This window comes from Rhinoraja longicauda, chromosome 14 (assembly GCF_053455715.1).
Source record: "Rhinoraja longicauda isolate Sanriku21f chromosome 14, sRhiLon1.1, whole genome shotgun sequence".
Taxonomy (NCBI): domain Eukaryota; kingdom Metazoa; phylum Chordata; class Chondrichthyes; order Rajiformes; family Arhynchobatidae; genus Rhinoraja; species Rhinoraja longicauda.
The window spans coordinates 32,606,362-32,622,789 of record NC_135966.1 but is presented as its reverse complement, the minus strand read 5'-3'; the positions used below and the strand labels follow the sequence as shown (position 1 = coordinate 32,622,789).

Here is a 16,428-nt window from a genome sequence, read left to right as displayed (position 1 = left end):
CCCTCACATCTCATGTCCCTCTCTACCCTCACCTGCCCTCTCCCTTTCCTCAGCCTATCCCTTCTCTCATCCCCATTTCCTTCTTTCCAACTACTGCCCCCTTCCCCTCCCTTACTTCATCCTCTCTCTTTCCTTACCTTGTCCCTAAATCCCCTCCCTTCCCTCATCCCTAAACACCATTCCTTCTCTCATCTGCTGCCTTCCTCATCCCCATCCTCCCTTTTTGTACCACCTACTCCCCCACTCCCCTCCTTCGACACCCCCTCTTCCCTTCCTATTCCCTAAAAACCCTCCCTTCCCTCATCTGCTCCCCCTCCCCTCCCTTTCCTTTACCACCACCTTCTCCCTTCTCTTCCCTATTCCCGCATAACTAACAGTACCTCTTCACACCCCACCTAACCTTAACCCAAACCCAGAGCCCACACCCTGGAGAGAAGCTCAGATTTTGGATCGCTGGCTACGGCCCCATTCACAGTGTGGCGACTTCCCACCAGCCTCTATCCACGCACTCACCTGGGTCTCAGGTACATGGTGGCGGTCTCTGTGGCGGCAGCCCAGGCACTTCCCGGTGTCCACAACAACCCTTAGACTCCCCACCTCCCCCAGCGCCAGCCCCTTCCCGCCCACGTCACTGCATGGCCTGCCCAGGAGAGAGAGCGGCGAGAGAGAGAGAGCGGTGAGGGAGAGAGAGAGTGGCGAGAGAGAGAGTGGTGAGGGAGAGAGAGTGGCGAGAGAGAGAGAGTGGCGAGGGAGGGAGAGTGGCGAGGGAGATAGAGTGGCGAGGGAGAGAGAGTGGCGAGGGAGAGAGAACAGCTGCGGTACAGATACATAATAAACGGGTGCGAATATACTTTTTTTCCCCCCAAATCATCCCAGGGGCCGGATTGGACCCCTTCGCCGGCCGAATATGGCCCGCGGGCCGGTAGTTTGACACCCCTGGTTTAGAGGGATATGGGCTAAAGGTGTACAGGTGGGACGAGTGTAGATGGGGTATTTTAGACAGCATTGGCCATTGGGCCGAACGGCCTGTTTCCCTGCTGCATGACTCTATGTGAATGAACCAAACTGTTTTCTAACAAAATCCTGTTATGTTAATTAAAGATCAGGATGTTTAAAAGAAAAGCCAATTGTTTGAAAGTCTAATGCATTGAGCTGTTTGGTGATGAAAAGGTTAAACTCGTGGCCTCTGTCATGTCTGCGAGATGCCCTCTAGTGTGTGTTGCATTTCTGCTGTCTGCTTTTCCCTTTGTGCAGAAAGCAAGGCCTCCTCGTTTCTTTGCTCAGCGGTGGCTTGAGGGAGCCTCTCGAAAAAGGCAGAAAGAAGATAACTGGAGAACAGATAACTCCCGGAGTCGAATTTTCTGGTGGTGAGTGAAGACCTTGTTGCATTAAGACAATGTGTTGAATAGCTAGACTGTGTGTGTGTACGTGTATGTGCCTATGTGTATGTGTGTATGTGTTTCCTCTGTGTTTGCTTGCGTCCTTTTTAATGGGGGGGGTGTGTGTGTGTGTGTGTGTGTGTGTGTGCGTGCATGTGTGTGTCTGTCTGTGTGTGTCTCTGTGTAAGTTTTGTCTGTATGCTTGTGTGCTTTTATGGGGTGTGTGTGTGTGTCTCTCTCTCTGTGTATATACGTGTATGGTGTATGCGCATATGTGTGTGTGTTTCCTCTGCGTGTGCCTGTGTGTTTTTTTTACAGTGCGAGAGAGAGAGCGAGCGAGAGAAAGAGAGAAAGGGAAAGTGTTGCTTGTATCCTGGAGCCTGAACATTATTTAATCATTGAATCAAAAGAGAAGCGCAGTGAATTGAACACGAGGCAACATGGAAGCAATCCCCAACCACCTCCCCCTCCCCAACCCCCACCCCACCGTCTGCGAGCAAGAAGGGTGGGTTCAGAAATTCAACCACAAACGAATGTAGTGAAAGGACTGATGTTGCAGTGTAAATGGTGAGGAGGTATCGGGAACCTGGGGAAAGTGGGGTACTCGGAGAAGTACACAGCCAGATGCATCCTGTGTAGACTTTTTACTTTTGGACTTTTTAGTGAGACAGCGTGGAAACTGGCTCTTCAGCCCACTGAATAGGCGCTGACCGGCGATCACCTTGTACACCAGCACTATCCAGGACACTAGGGGCAAGTTTTCAATTCACAAAACCAATTAGCTTACAAACCTGTACGTCTTTGAAATGTGGGAGGAAACCGGAGCACCCGGAGAAAACCCACGCGGTCGCAGGGAGAACGTGCAAAGTCGGTACAGACAGTACCTGTAGTCAGGATCGAACCTGGGTCTCTGTCGCTGTGAGGCAGTGACTCTACCGCCTTACCACTGTGCCACTCCACTGCTACGCTACCATGCTACCCTACTGCTGCGCCACTATGCCAGCCTTGCTGCGCCACTGTGCCGCCCCTGTGTAGCTGATACTCAGTTCAGCTGAGTGTGATTCATGAGACTGTAGATGTGCAGTAAGCTTTTAAAAAAATACAGTTAGCAGCGTAGAGAAGGCAATGTGATCACTTTGGATTAGAGATGTTATTTTGTAATTAATGATTGCTTTCGGGTGACTCAAAAAAAAAATCTTGTCCCCTGATTAACTGTTAGCAAGGGCAAATAAATAACACAAACAGGGACCTGGGTTTGATTCTGATCTTGGAGTTTGCACCTTCTCCCTGTGACCGCGTGGGTTTGCCCCGGGTGCTCCGGTTTCCTCCCGCATTCTAAAGACATGTGGGTTTGTAGGTTAATTGCCTTTTGTAAATTGTCCCCAGTGTGTAGGATAGAACTAGTGTGAGCGGATGATCATTGGTCGGCGTGGATTGGGTAGGCCGGAAGACTTATTTCCATGCTGTATCTCTAACTCAATTAAACAAGGAACTGCATATGTTGGCTTACAAAAAAAAAAGACACAGGAGTAACTCAGCAGGTCAGGCAGCATCTCTGGAGATAGATACAAAATGCTGGAATAATTCAGCGGGTCAGGCAGCATCTCGAGAAAAGGAATAGGTGATGCATCGAGTCAGAACCCTTCTTCCGACTAAAAGTGGAGATGGGGAGGGGAGGGGGTGGGGGAATAAACTGGAGGCGAGAAAAGGCAAGAACAAACCAGGGCTGGTAACGGATGACCTCAGAAAGAATGGAGCCCATAATGCCTCATTGTTGGCTGGGGAGGTGTGACAGCAAGAGGCATACAAGGATGTGACCAGTGGAACAGGTGGGGGAGCATTGCTGCAGCGCATGGAACATCCCTGGAGACCTTACAATTACAATTTATAACAAAAAACTCAAAACCCGGAATGGATCTACAATTATCATCACAAGCTGTTGCTACAAGGAGAGGTTGTACCAACGTGGGTTGTAGTTTCTGGAGTCTCTGGAGTGCTGGAGGTTAAAGGGGGACCTGAAAAATGTATTTAAAATTATGAGGGAATTGGATAGCATGGACAGTCAAAGTGTTTTTGCCAGGGTGGATATGTCAAAGACTGGGTACAGATTAATGATGAGAGGGGCCATGTTCAAAGGAGTTGTGCGGGCCAAAGAGAGTGCTGGGGGCCTGGAATACGCTGCCAGGGGTGGTGGTGAAGGCAGATAAAACAGTGGTGTTGAAGAGGCTTTTAGATATGTGCATGGACATGCAGGGAATGGAGGGATATGGATCATGTGCAGGTAAGCTTAACTTGGCATTATGTTCAGCATGGACATTGTGGGCCAAAGGGCCTGTTCTGTGCTGTACTATTCTATGTTATATTCAGCTAGGTTGTTGTTGACAGATCATCTTATCTTTCGTGGGACAAAGAACTACAGATGCTGTAATCTGGTAGCAAGAACCACAAAGTGCTGGAGTAACTCAGCGCATCAGGTGAGGGGTGGGAGACGATTGCCAGATGGGTGGACAAAGGCCAGCGACGAAAAGGAGACAAAAGGCTGTGGGATAGGAAGAGGAGGAGTGAATTGTGAGACCAGAGGAAGGGATGTAGATGGAGTGAGACAGAAGTAGAAAGGGGGAAAGATGGCAGGAGAAATGGGTGCACGTCCAAATGTGGCACAGAGAAGAGAGGGGGTAGAAAAAAGAAGAAAGGTGCATTGATTGTTAGTTACCTAAATTTGGAGAATTTAACGACCATACCATTGTGGTGGAAGGTACCAAAGCGGAACATGAGGTGCTGTTCTCCATTTTGCATATGTGCTCAGACCGGCAATGGAGGAGGCCCAGGCCAGAAATGTAGAAACAAGGAACTGCAGATTATTGGCTTACAAAAGAAGACACAAAGTGCTGGAGTAACCCAGCGGGTCAGGCAGCATCATTGGAGAACATGGATAGTTTTTCCCCAATGATGCTGTCTGACCTGCTGAATTACTCCAGCACTTTGTGCCCTGGGCAGAAAGATCTGTATGGAAATGGGAAGGGAAGTTAAACTGATTGCAACCTTACCTCTCTTGGTTGATTTACTGCTATTGAATTAAGCTTCTCTCGCATTTAAATGGATCATGGTCAACATGGGCGAGTTGGACCGCAAGGCCAGTTTCCGTGCTGTGTAACACTTTGACTCTATACACTGTCGAAAGTTTAAAGAATCATTTGTAGGTTACGAGCCGCAGTCTGCTGAAACTGCCCTGTTCGTTGATGCTTTAGAGATACAGCGCTGAAACAGGCCTTTTGGCCCACCGAGTCCACGCTGACCAGTGATCACCCCAAAGCCAATTTTTCCTGAAGCCAATTAACCTACAAACCTGTACGTCTTTGGAGTGTGAGGAAACCGGAGCACCCGGAGAAAACCCACGCGGTCACAAAGTACAAACTCCGTACAAATAGCACCCATGGTCAAGATCGTACCCGGGAGTCTGGCACTGTAAGGCAGCAACTCTACTGCTGTGCCACTGTGGCCGTTGCAGACATTGGACTTTGAACCTTGGACCCTTGAACAGTGCAGGGTTTTGATTTTCATGCTATCCAGACTGATCAGATATACCAAACGTTAGATACAATCAATTCAAACTCAAATACTATAGGTAGGGCACAGGAGAAGATACGGAATGTGGAATATAGTTCTCAGCATTGTAGCGCATCAGTTAGATAGACATAGTCCAATATCCGCAATGGGGTAGAGGTAAAAAGGACAGTACCCTAGCTAATTGAAGGACCGTTCAGAAGCCTGATAACAGAGGGGAAGAAGCTGTTCCTGAGTCTGGTGGTGCGCGCTTTCAAGCTTCTGTACCTTCTGCTGGACGGGAGCGAGGAGAAGAAGGAATGACTGGGGTGGGACAGGGACAAGTCTTAGATTATGTTGACTGCTTTCGCAAGGCCGTGTGAAGTGTCGATGGAGTTGATTGTGGGGGTTCTGGTTTGTGTGATGGACTGGGCCACATCCACCACTACATCCACAATTTCTTATGGGATATTGTATGATTTATTTGGCTAGCATGCAAATGAAACTATCTCTATATCTTTATTTATTTTTCTGAATCGGGTACATAGAAACATAGAAACATAGAAAATAGGTGCAGGAGTAGGCCATTCGGCCCTTCGAGCCTGCACCGCCATTCAATATGATCATGGCAAATCATTCAGCTCAGTAGCCTGTACCTGCCTTCTCTCCATACCCCCTGATCCCTTTAGCAAAAAGGGCCACATCTAACTCCCTCTTAAATATAGCCAATGAACTGGCCTCAACTACCTTCTGTGGCAGAGAATTCCACAGACTCACCACTCTCTGTGTGAAGAAATGTTTTCTCATCTCGGTCCTAAAAGACTTCCCCCTTATCCTTAAGCTGTGACCCCTGGTTCTGGACTCCCCCAACATCGGGAACAATCTTCCCGCATCTAGCCTCTCCAACCCCTTAAGAATTTTATATGTTTCTATAAGATCCCCCCTCAGTCTTCTAAATTCCAGCGAGTACAAGCCCAGTCTATCTATCTTTCCTCATATGTAAGTCCCGCCATCCCAGGGATCAATCTGGTGAACCTTCTCTGTACTCCCTCTAAGGCAAGAACGTCTTTCCTCAGGTTAGGAGACCAAAACTGCACACAGTACTCCAGGTGCGGTCTCACCAAGGCCCTGTACAACTGCAGCAGAACCTCCCTGCTCCTAAACTCAAATCCTCTTGCTATGAATGTTTAGTTTAGATTAGAGATACCACATGGAACTAGGCCCTTTGACTCACCGAGTTCGTGCTGACCAGAGATCACCCATTCACATTAGTTCTATCATACACACCAGGGACACTTTACAAAAGCCAACTAATGTACATGCCTTCAAGCTTTTGTGTCTTCGGCCATCCGGAGAGTTGAGATGAGTTTGCATATTCTCTGTCTCTTGAAGTACTAAGATGAACAGTGCATGTGTTGAATGTTCACACGATGATCAATTGAATTGTAAAAGATTGCCAGGTAGCAGTGTAATATCATTATGGACGGAGCCTTCCAAACCAGAATCATAGCTGAAGGAAACATTTGAGCTTGGGTGAAATATCAAGGTTAAACTCTGCCTCCAAATGGAGTACTCAGAGATGATGAATGAAGGGTGGCCTGAAAGTACTGGTTTGGCTTGCATTTATTTCTTTCATTTATATAACGCCTTATTACAGTCTCAGCAGTGGACTAGCTTTTGCTTTCATAAACTATGCTGTAACTGTTATCTGAGGCAGGGTGTGCTGGCATCGGAGAGGGTCCAGAGAGATATAGACTTTCAGGCTGAATATATCTCTCGTTTTCTTTTCCCGTGACTTTCAGTCTGAAGAAGGGTCTCGACCCAAAAAGTCACCCATTCCTTCTCTCCAGAGATGCTGCCTGTCCCGCTGAGTTACTCCAGCATTTTGTGTCTATCTTCGGTATAAACCAACATCTGCAGTTTCTTCCTAAACTAAACTAGATGCTGGTTTATACCAAAGATAGACACAAAGAGCTGGTATAACTCAGCGGGACAGGCAGCATCTATGGAGAACATGGCTAGGTGATGTTTGGGTCTGATGAATGATCCTGACCCAGAAACATCATCTATCCATTTTCTCCAGAGATGCTGCCTGACCCACTGAGTTACTCCAGCATTTTATGTCTATCTTAATCACCATTGAACCATTGATTTTGTGTTAAGACAGATGCGAACATTACTGAGTTTGAAACTATTTAATGTATGGATACTAAGAATGTATGAAGAGTTACATGCATGAGTTTTGCATAGACACTGAGAATGTCTGTTTTTTTGTTCTGTATTTATTTTTTATATTGCATGAAGTTTATATTTGGGGAAAAAAAAAATCCTGGCAATTGAGGCAGGAACCCTACAGTCTTGACATGCCCCAGGGCTCAGAACAAAAATAAATGACCTTGGTTGCTCTCCAATCAATATCCGTCAGTTTTTCCTGGAAGTTCGAGAGTGTGCAGGTGTCTGGGGGATTGTATGTGCTGGTGCTGTCAAGGAGACATCGATAAGTAATGACCATTTGGGTGAGGTGGTAAGGAATGTAGAAATGCCTCAGGGGAGTGGGTTGCCTAAGCAGGAGAACATTAATCTGACCAGCAACATGGATGAATGAAGGTTAACTCAGCCTATGTTTCTTAAAGCCCCTCTCCCACTCTGCAAACCTCCCACTCCAGAAGAGAACGTCACACGGAAAAATAGTTCCGTCTATTTATTGTTACATGTACCGAGGTACAGTGAAAAGCTTTTATGTTGCGTGCTATCCAGCCAGCAGAAAGAATGTACATGATTACAAACAAGCTGCTCCCGGAGTAAAGAGTCAGTCTGAAGAAGGATCTCGACCCGAAACGTCACCCATTCCTTCTCTCCCGAGATGCTGCCCAACCCACTGAGTTACCCCAGCATTTTGCGTATACCTTCGGTTTAAACCAGCATCTGCAGTTTTTTTCCTACCCAGAGTAAAGATACAGGATAAAGGGAATAATGTTTCAGTGAAGTCCAGTGAAGTCCGATTAATGATAGTCCGAATGTCTTCAGTGAGGTAGATGGGAGGTCAGGACCACTCTCTAGCTGGCGATAGGATGGTTCAGTTGCCTGATAACAGCTGGGAAGAAATTTCCCCTGAATCTTTTTATTTTTTATTTTTTTAAATCAAAAATATTTATTCAAATATTAAAATAATATATACAATACAATAAAACCAAAACAGAACCCACCACCAGAATATTATACAAATAAATATACCAATTGAAACTATTATACAATTATATTACAATCCCCATCCAGGATACTGCCCCTGAATCTTGAGGTGTCCTCGGCAAGGCCACCAGTATAATCAAGAATGAGTCTCATGCTTTTCACACTTCCGTACCTCTTGCCTGATGGGAGGCGAGAGAAGAGGAAGCATGAGACTCATCCTTGATTATGCTGGTGGCCTTGCCAAGGCAGCGTGAGATGCAGATGGGGTCAATGGAAAGGAGGTTGGTTTGTGTGATGATCTGGACAACGTCCACAACGCTGCAATTTCTTACGGTCTTGGATGGAGCTGTTCCCAAACCGTGCTGTGATGCATCCGGATAAAATGTTTCTACGGCGCATCTGTAGAAATTGGTGAGAGTTGTTGGGGACATGTCGAACTTCCTAAGCTTTCGAAGGAAGTAGAACCATTGGTGTGCTTTCTATGCCTTTAAGTCTATATGGCTTGTCCTGGACAAGTTGCTGGTGATATTTACTCCTCGGATCTTGAAGCAAATCTACTTCGGCACCGTCAACGTATGCGTACCACCTCGCTTCCTGAAGTTGAAATGAATGGGCAGTGGAACCATGCCAGAACAGGCAGTGGGTTGACCTGGGTGCCATGTTATGTCAGGTTTCTGTGCAAAGACCTCTCACAAGTCAGTTGTAGAGCCATGCCGTTAAGTCCAGCTGCTTTATCGCAGAATCCTGCACTCATGAAACATTCAAGTCATAACAATCACAACCTAACTGAATGGAGATGCTCAGAGCAAGATCCTGATCAGACCTTCAAGCCATCTCCAGCTCTGTAATTTCATGTAACCCAGCCTCCCCCTTGTTCCCCTGCTCTCCCCCCCCCCCCTACACCTGAGCATATCCATTTCTCCCACCATCTCACTAAACTTATATTTAAATTAAACTCACTTTACTTTAGAGATACAGCGTAGAAACAGGCCCTTCAGCCCGCCGAGTCCCGTGCTGACTATTAATCACCCTGTACACACGCACTATCTTACACAGTGGGGATAATTTACAATTGTACTAAAACCAATTAACCTACAAACCCATACGTCCTTGGAGTGTGGGAGGAAACTGGAGCATCCGGAGAAAACCCACAGGTTTACAGGGAGAACGTACAAACTCTGTACGGACAGCACCCATAGTCAGGATCGAACCGGGTCTCTGGCGCTGTGAGGGAGCAACTCTACCACTGCACCACCATGCTGCCCTCATTAACTCCCCAGTCACCCAGCTGCTTCCCATCCTCATACACTCACCTGCCATCCCCAATTCCCATATTTCACTTTTATCCCCCTCTTTCCCCTCCCCTCCTGTCCCCTTCCACACACATCCCTCCCTCGAGCTTTGCATTTCACTCCTCCTCCTCTCCTTGTCTGACCCCCTTTTGTCTTCTTTTCACCTCTGGCCTTTGTCACTCCACTCATCTGTTAATCATCCCCACCTCACCTGTGTCCACCTATCTTTGTCCTGCCCTCACCTCTCTTTTCCAGCTTTTTGACCCTTGTTACAATCAGTATGAAGGCGGGTCCCAACCCGAAACGTCGTCTGTCCATTCCTTCTCAGGTGCTGCCTGACCAGTTGAATTCCTCCAGCACTTTGAGTTTTGCTCAAGATTCCAGCATCTGCAGTTTCTTGTGTCACCAAAGGTCTTTTAGAAAGAAACTTACTCAAACAGATTGTTTCCCATCTCCAGCTATCCTTGACTGAGCGGTGATTCTCACAGCTGTGTGATTTTCATGAAAGTTTTATTTGACGGCTGGAGGGTGAAAGTTAAAAGGCAATTCGGCATATCTCCAACTTCTCTTACCAACATCTTCTACAGATGCACAGTAGAAAACATCCTAATCGGATGGTTTAGCAAAGCCTCTGCCCAAGATCACAAGTAGAGTCATAGAGTCACAGAGTCATACAGTGTGGAAGCAGGCCCTTCGGCCCAACTTGCCCACACCGGCCAACAATGTCCCAGCTATGCTAGTGCCACTTGCCTGCGCTTGGTCCATAACGCTCCAAACCTGTCCTATCCATGTAGCTGTCCAACTGTTTCTTAAACGATGGAATAGTCCCAGCCTCAACTACCTCCTCTGGCAGCTTGTTCCAGATACCCACCACCCTCTGTGTGAAAAAGTTACCCCTCGGATTCCTATTAAATCTTTTCCCCTTCACTTTGAACCTATGACCTCTGGTCCTTAATTCCCCTACTCTGGGCAAGAGACTCTGTGCATCTACCCAATCCATTCCTCTAATGATTTTGTTCATCTCTATAAGATCTCCCTTCATCTTCCTACGCTCCATGGAATAGAGAACAAGCCTACTCAACCTCTCCCTGTAGCTCACACCCTCTAGTCCTAGCAACATCCGCGTAAATCTTTTCTGAACCCTTTCAAGCTTGAAAGTAATTGCAGAGAGTTGTGGATGTAGCCCTGTGCATCACACAGACCCAATTCCCCATCATCGACTCCATCTGCACTTCACGCTGCATCGAGAAAGCAGCCAACATAATCAAAGACTTGTCCCTGTCCCACCCTGGTCATTCCTTCTTCTCCCCGCTCCTGTCGGGCAGAAGGTACAGAAGCTTGAAAACACGGACCACCAGACTCAGGAACAGTTTCTTCCCCTCTGTTATCAGGCTTCTAAGCGGTCCTTCCATAAGCTAGGGTACTGTCCGATTGACCTCTAACCCATTATGGGCATTAGACTTTGAAGATACAAAAACTTGAAAGTACATATCTGTTTGAAGAAAGGGTCTTGACCAGAAACGTCATCCATCCATGTCCTCCAGAGATGCTGCATGCCCTGGTCTAGCATTCTCAGTCGATTTTCCTTTTAGTTCTTGATTCCACTCCCCTGGGGAATAAGACACGGTACATTCACCCCAGCTTAATGTTTAGTTTAGTTTTGTGTAGTTTAGTGTCACATTTACCAAGGTACAGTGAAAAGCCTTTTTGTTGCGTGCTATCCAGTCACCAGAAAGATTACATTATTATAATCAAGCCGTCCACAGTGTGCAGATACATAATAAAGAGAATAACATTTAGTGCAAGGTAAAGTCCTGTTAAGTCTGATGACAGATAGTCCAAGGTCTCCAATAAGGTAGACCGCTCCCTAGTTGGGGATAGGATGGTTCAGTTGCCTGATAACAGCTGGGAAGAAACTGTCCCGAAATCTAGGGGTGTGTGTTTTCACACTTAAGTACCTCTTGCCTGATGGGAGAGGGAGTGATCAGGGTGAGATTATGCTGATGGCCTTGCTGAGGTAGTGTGAAGTGTAGATGGAGGCAATGGAAGGGAGGTTTGTTTGTGCGATGGTTTGGCTGCGTCCGCAACTCTGCAATTTCTTGTGATCTCGGATGGAGTGACCAAAACAAAGTGTTAATAACTAGCTAACTGTACAATTATAACATCGTGTTCATTAGTCCATCTCCAGAAACAAGCGGCCACAAGAGCTGTTATTCCCTTGCAGGAGGTTAACTTAACATGCGGAGAGTCGCAACTTGCATATGAAAACATTTGACTGTCTCACGTACAATGAAGGCCCTTTTACATGAACATGAAAACCTGCCAGCTGATCAATATTTCTGATTGAGCATTGGAGGAATGATTGTTGTCTGTTCCCAGAGCTAGTCAAAAGGTCTAGGCACACACCCAAGCTGAGCAACCTCAGCTGCCTATTCCTTCCTGTGTCTCTGATTCTTGTGGATAGACACAAAGTGCTGGAGTAACTCAGCAGTTCAGGCAGCATCTCTGGAGAAAAGTAATAGGTGACATCCTTCATCAGACCTTTTCTCCAGAGATGCAGCCTGACCCGCTGAGTTACTCCAGCACTTTGAGTCTATCTCTGATCCTTGTCCTTGATTATGTTCCTTGAAGGGCAGCACAGTGGTGAAGTGGTAGAGTTGCTGCCTAACAGCAGGAGACCCGGGATTGATCCTGGCTATGGGTGCTTTCTGTACAGAGTTTGCACGTTCTCCCTGTGACCGTGTGGTTTTTCTCCAGGTGCTCCGGTTTCCTCCTACATTCCAAAGACATAAAGGTTTATATGTTAATTGGCTTCTGTAAAAATTGTAAATTGTCGTTGGTATGTAGGATAGTTCAAGTGTATGGGGGTGAACTTTGATCGGTGTGGACTCGGTGGGCCGAAGGGCCTGTTTCCACGTTGAATAAATAGCCTAATGTAGACACATCTCTACTTGCTGGAATGGGATGGTAAGGGGTGGGATTGAATGGAGGATGGGATGGGATGGGATGGGGAAGGTGATGTGGGTTAGGGTAGGGAGGAGAAATCTCATTGAAACCTATCAAATAGTGAAAGGCCTGGATGGAGTGGATGTGGAGAGGATGTTTCCACCAGTGGGAGAGTCTAGGATCAGAGGGCACAGCCTCAGAATGAAAGCATGCACCTTGAGAATGGAGGTGAAGAGGAATTTATTTAGCCAGAGGGTGGTGTATCTGTGGAATTCATTGTCACAGAGGGCAGTGGAGGCTAAGTCATTGGGGGTATTTTTAAAGCGGAGATTGATACATTCAGTAGGAAAAGTCAAAGCTTTGATAGATTATGTGTTGGGGCAGGATCCTTCTTGAGTCTGAAGAAGGGTCCCGACCTGAAACATCGCCTCTTAATATTTTCCAGAGATGCTACCTGACCCTCCGAGTTATTCCACCACTTTGTGTCTTTTTTCATAAAGCAGTTTCTGCAGTTCCTTGTGTTCTTATGTCTGCAAGTAACATAAGATGTTGGTGGTCTTAAAAAAGTAGTCAAAGAGGTTAATCAGTCAGTCTGAAGAAGGGTCCCGACCCGAAACATTGCCATGTTCTACAGAGGTCTGTATGAAAGAACTGCAGATGCTGGTTTACACTGAAGATCGACACAAATGCTGGAGTAACTTAGAGGAACAGGCAGCATCTGGAGAGAAGGTATGGGTGACATTTTGGGTCGAGACCCTTCTTCAAAGATGTTGCCTGACCCGCTGAGCTACTCCAGCACTTTGTATCCTTTTAAAGTAAATTAATTGGTGAGTTAGTGAGTTTATTTATTGTCACGTGAAAAGCTTGTTCTGCGTACTATCCTGTCAAATTATATTACAAATGAGCACAACAGGACCTCTTCTGGAACAGCACGTAGAGTCGCCATATTCTGGTGCCATCAAATTCCAAAGAACCGTAGGAGCCAGAAAGGCTTGCAATTAAATTTGTCTTTTGCAATCTCAGCATGCTCACCAAGGCTAATTGAACTTTTGAAAAATCACTGTTATTGCAGAAAACATGACTCTAATGAGCAATCTAATGCGTCCCAAATTACTGTGCTAAATATCGGATAAGATTTTAAGGAGAAACTTCCCAACCTTTGATGTTTGACAACTGAAGGATTGCTGCCAATGTTGGAATGATTAAAATTGGGAATCGTCAAGACTTGTGAGGGAAATTGCATGGATGAGGAAGAGCAAAGGATTTTATAATCGGGGATGAGAATTCTGAAAGTAATGTGCTCTTTAAACAGGAACCATGTTTGGACAGCAAGCACGGGACTGATAGGGTGAAAGTGAGTTAGAGGGCAGGGCAAAGGCTCAATAGTTACCATTTGAAAAGTATATTAAATATATGTGGACTTTCCCAGAGTCATAGAGTTGTACAGCATGTAGACAGGCCCAGCTGCCCAACGACCATGCTGACCAGAATGCCCTATCCAAGCTCGTGCCACCTGCCTGCATTTGGCCCATCTCCCTCTGAACCTTCCTATCCATGTACCATGTAAATATTGTGATAGTACCTGCCTCAACTACCTCCTCTGGCAGCTTCAAGGGTCCCGACCTGAAACGTCACCCATCCTTTTTCTCCTTAGATGCTGCCTGACCTGCTGAGTTACTCCAGCACTTTGTGTCTATCTTTGGTATAAACCAGTGTCTACAGTTTTTTGTTCTTACCTTTGCTCTAGTCTGGTAATTAGGGCAATTTTTTTTTAGAGTCACAGAGAATCATACAGCACGGAAACATACCCTTCAGCCCACTGGTCAATGCCGACCAAGATGCCCCATCTAAAAATATAATTCAGTCCAGAACAATTCCAGTATTGCCACTTACTGAGATCAATGAACATAGTCTTTAGAAATGTTTATAATTCTTAAGACTTTAGTTTTTGTTTAGTTTAAGTTTAGAGAAACAGCGCGGAACAGGCTCTTCAGCCCACTGAATCCACGCCGACCAGAGATTCCCACACACTAACGTTACCCTACACACACTAAAGACAATTTACAATTATACAATTATGCCAAGCCAATTAGCCTGCAAACCTGTATGTCTTTGGAGTGTGGGAGGAAACGAGATCCCGGAGAAAACCCGCGCAGATCACGGGGGAGAACGTACAAACTCCATACAGACAACACCCGTAGTCAGGATCAAACCTGGGTGTCTGGTGCTGTAATGCAGCAACTCTACCGCTGCGCCACTATCTATACCACTACACCACCATCTATACTGCTGCGCCACCATCTATACCGCTGTGCCACCATCTATACCGACACACCACCATCTATACCACTACACCACCATCTATACCACTACACCACCATCTATACCACTACACCACCATCTATACCACTACACCACCATCTATACCACTACACCACCATCTATACCACTACACCACCATCTATACCACTACACCACCATCTATACCACTACACCACCATCTATACCACTGCACCACCATCTATACCACTACACCACCATCTATACCACTACACCACCATCTATACCATTACACCACCATCTATACCACTACACCACCATCTATACCATTACACCACCATCTATACCGCTACACCACTATCTATACCATTACACCACCATCTATACCGCTGTGCCACCATCTATACCACTACACCACCATCTATACCACTACATCACCATCTATACCACTACACCAACATCTATACTGCTGTGCCACCATCTATACCACTACACCACCATCTATACCGCTGCGCCACCATCTATACCATTACACCACCATCTATACCATTACACCACCATCTATACCACTACACCACCATCTATACCACTACACCATCTATACCATTACACCACCATCTATACCACTGTGCCACCATCTATACCGCTGTGCAACCATCTATACCACTACACCACCATCTATACCGCTGTGCCACCATCTATACCATTACACCACCATCTATACCACTACACCACCATCTATACCACTACACCACCATCTATACCATTACACCACCATCTATACCACTACACCACCATCTATACCACTACACCACCATCTATACCGCTGCGCCACTGTGCCCAGACTTCTTAAGGTGATGTTTTAAAATATGTTTTCTTTTACATGAGTATTAGTAACTAAGTCATAACCTTTTTCCCATCCCTATTGGCTCTTGTGATCATATTCGTGAGATGTCTTCTAGAAGTTGCAAAAAACTTTTAAAATGTTTTTGCTGGACTTGCACGAAATGTTATTAGGAACATTACCATGGACCATCAGATTTATGTGACAACTACTTCGAAGTTTTTATACCAAGAATGAATTTTCGCGGACAAGTGGCAATTTTTTTGTAATGTATCTCCTCATTGCAGTTGCTCTAATTGCAATAAAGCGCGAGAATGGAGTTAAAATTATAGATATTATCTGTCCAGCAAGCTTTTCAATAATGCATTCTATCTGAATCTTTTCTTGTGCTTTGCTGTAATGAGGGAGTAGACATTGATGATTTTGTTAAATGGTCTATAGTTAATGAGTTTTAGCCAAGTTTAATGAATTTCAGTGAATGATCCCAGTGCAAGGAAGGTTTTCAATTTTACCAATGATCACAGATGCAATTATACTCCCTCCCATCTTGCTCACTCAATGAAGTTTTCTAAATGCAAACCAGGAGTTTAAGATTTTAGATTACTTTTTAACTTTAACTGCATTTACGCTGTCATGTTTCCAACGCAAGTAACAAAATGAAAATGTTGTTTAACATGCTGATCTTATCTTTCCTTTGAAGCCTCTTTGATTTAATGTGATTAAAATACATTTAGGTTTCGGCTTGTTATTGTCACGTGTACTGAGGTATAGTGAAATGCTTTATTGGTGCATTATCTCTTCATTCTTCAATTCTTTTTCCTATATAGAAATAGGGCGGCACAGTGGTGCAGCAGGTAGAGCCGCTGCCTCGCAACACCGGACACCTGGGTTCAATTCTCACCTCAGGTCCTGTCTACGTGGAGCTTGCACGTTCTCCCTGTAACCGTGTGGGTTT

General features: G+C 45.7%; 1 protein-coding gene across 2 annotated transcripts in view; it reads left to right on the top strand.

Moving 5' to 3' along the window:
• The first annotated feature begins 1,212 nt into the window (after positions 1-1,212).
• ndst1b (N-deacetylase/N-sulfotransferase (heparan glucosaminyl) 1b) overlaps positions 1,213-16,428 on the top strand; it is a 105,540-nt gene continuing 90,324 nt past the window's right edge. For both annotated transcript variants that reach the window (XM_078411671.1, XM_078411672.1), the window contains exon 1: positions 1,213-1,367. The gene's annotated coding sequence lies outside the window, so the exon portion shown is untranslated. The remainder of the gene's footprint in view (positions 1,368-16,428) is intronic.